Below are 2,526 nucleotides of genomic sequence, written 5' to 3'. Positions count from 1 at the left end.
AAGTGACTTTCTTGGTGTGTGATGTTTTTACATTCTTTGTAAGAGATCTCTATTTCTTCTGATAATTTCTGTCACTCATTGCTCAGTTCGAGCTGCCTCATGTTCCTCTTAATGGTCTTATCTCCAGAGGGCATTAACTAGATGCAACTTTGAATGTATGTCACATGCTTTCTTTATTTCCCTTTCTTATTTTGGTTTTTCAGGGTTTATTCAATCCAAGATTCTTGGAGGCTCTTCAGATTTAATATACAATGCTTCCTAGTTTGGGTTTGAATTTTTTTTTTTTTTTCACTGCCTCGTTGATCAGGTTTTTATTCAAAATTAGCTGGCCAAAGTGATTTGACTTTTATGGAATAAACTGATTTCAGTTTATGCCACAGGCTTCTTTTCTTCTGTGGTGAGTTTCTTTTCCACGGGCTTCTTCTTAACTGCTGGTTTCTTGTAGCTGCAGCCTTTTTCCCCACCACAATCTTTTTCTGCTTTGTAACACTAACAGCCTTCTTTCGTTTCTTCCCCACCACAGGCTTCTCACTTGGACCCCACTTCTTCTCAACTGATTTGGCTTCTAGCACTGCTGCTGCTTTATCCACCTGGAGCTTATGATTCTTGACCTGGTGAAGAATGGTGTTTTGGAGGATGGTCTTCGCATGTGGGTTTGGCTTCAACACGATTCTCAGATTTTTCAGTGGATTCTTCTTTAGGCCTCTGCGATGAATCTTCTTGTGTGATACATGGAAGGGGATCTCTGGACTTTTCAAGATTCTGCTAAGGTCTGTACTGAGTGTCTTGTGTATGGGAAGGTTGTAGTTACTCTTGAGAGAGGCAGCTTTATGCCAAGTGCCATACAGATCATCTAACTTGCAGAAAGCACTTGCAGTCCAAATGTAGAAATGGCCCCCTACCCACCAAGAACAAGTTTCAAAATGTTCAGTTTGCTTACATTAAGCAGAGTAATTCCAGGAATGTTTCTGAAGGTTTCAATGATGCCATTGTCCTCATTATAGATGATGCGGGATCGTCTGTGCTGGATATGATGACAATTTCTCATTTTGCCCTTGCCAGCTCTCATTTGCTGAGAGGCATAGACCTTTTCTTCATATCCTTTCAGGCTAAAGTTTCTTAAGAAGCAAAACAGCATCCTTGGTCTTCTTGTAGCCTTCAACTTTATCTTCAGCCACCAACAGAAGTTCAAGAACTTCCTTAGAACGATGACTTTTAGACATGACCAGCGCTGGTAAGGTCGAGGCAGCCAGGGCAGAACAGATGGCATATCGCTTCTGCGTTGTGTTCACTCGGAGGTGCCAACAGCACTAGGTTTTGATTGGTGCAAACATGTGGCCCCCACAGCACATATTGCCAAAAGCACCCTGGCCAGAACGATGAGTCTCATTGCCTTGAACTCTGGGAATTTGAGCCACAGCTCTGCCAGTACTCCACAACTCAGCACTGGTTGATGACCTGGTAATTCACTGACAGCCTGAGGCTGTATTGTTTTTGCGCAAGTTGGTGTGAACAAAGTTCACAATATCTGGTCAAATGGGAGGGAGCCTTGAACATAGTTGGCAAAAGTGGCATTTTTCCAGATGATTCTTCCTTCTTGAAGTACACTGATATCAGTGGACGAACACACACCATGGTGGGGAGAGGAGGAGGCCACCCTCCCCTCAACCCCGCGGCTCTCACAGAAAAAGCTGGGTTTGAATTTTTTAAAAGTGTATAGTTCAGTAGTATTACATATATTCGCGCTGCCGTGCAACACATCTCCAGAACTTTTTCATCTTGCAAGACTGAAACTATATATCCATTAACCCTTTTCCCATTTAGAAAAAAAGTGCAGCTTGCTGCCAGTTTTAATTTAACATCACATGTAGGATTTGTCATTTTCAGCAATTGAGAATTACTATATTTTATAAATGGAAATACCATTACTAAAAACAGAATGATATAAGTGGAATGATGTCATTTGTTTCCAAGGACTATCAATATACCAGAGCAATGCAAGAATAATAATAAAAGCAAGATATTTAGTGGCAAAGTTTGGGGGTAAGATCAGGAACTATAATCCGCGAGTTATCTTGAGGTGAATTCTGCAGCTACAAGGGCCACTGGTGAGTATTCTTGGGGCAAATGGGAAATGGATTAAACAATTTCCTCTTTGCCTCTTAGATTTGATTTTACCTAATGGGATAACAACACATAACAAGATGATTCTCTGGACTGCTATCAAAGAGGGAAACAGCTCCCAATTCCTAGGACCTAGTTTAATGTAAAGTGCGGATGTTAGTACGGTTATCTTAAAATTAGGGAGAAAAACTTATCCAGAAGAAACTTTCATGTCTTTGGGTACAATAGTCATCATCTACCTCTGTTTGTCTGCCTGCCTGTCTGTCTGTCTGTCTGAATGTCTCTCTGTCTATCATCTATCTATCATCTACCTACCTACCTACCTATCTGCCTACCTATCTACCTACCTACCTACCTACCTACCTACCTACAGGTTGAATTATATTTGGCTTCTGAATCATC

At 41.2% G+C, this 2,526-nt stretch overlaps 1 pseudogene; it reads right to left on the bottom strand.

Annotated features, from left to right (window-relative positions):
• Positions 1-369: 369 nt before the first annotated feature.
• LOC105292348 lies at positions 370-1,671 on the bottom strand (annotated as a pseudogene).
• Between the last annotated feature and the right edge of the window lie 855 nt (positions 1,672-2,526).

The sequence above is a fragment of the Pteropus vampyrus genome, unplaced genomic scaffold (assembly GCF_000151845.1).
Source record: "Pteropus vampyrus isolate Shadow unplaced genomic scaffold, Pvam_2.0 Scaffold56, whole genome shotgun sequence".
In the NCBI taxonomy this organism is placed as follows: Eukaryota; Metazoa; Chordata; class Mammalia; order Chiroptera; family Pteropodidae; genus Pteropus; species Pteropus vampyrus.
This window is presented reverse-complemented; position numbering and strand designations above follow the sequence as displayed.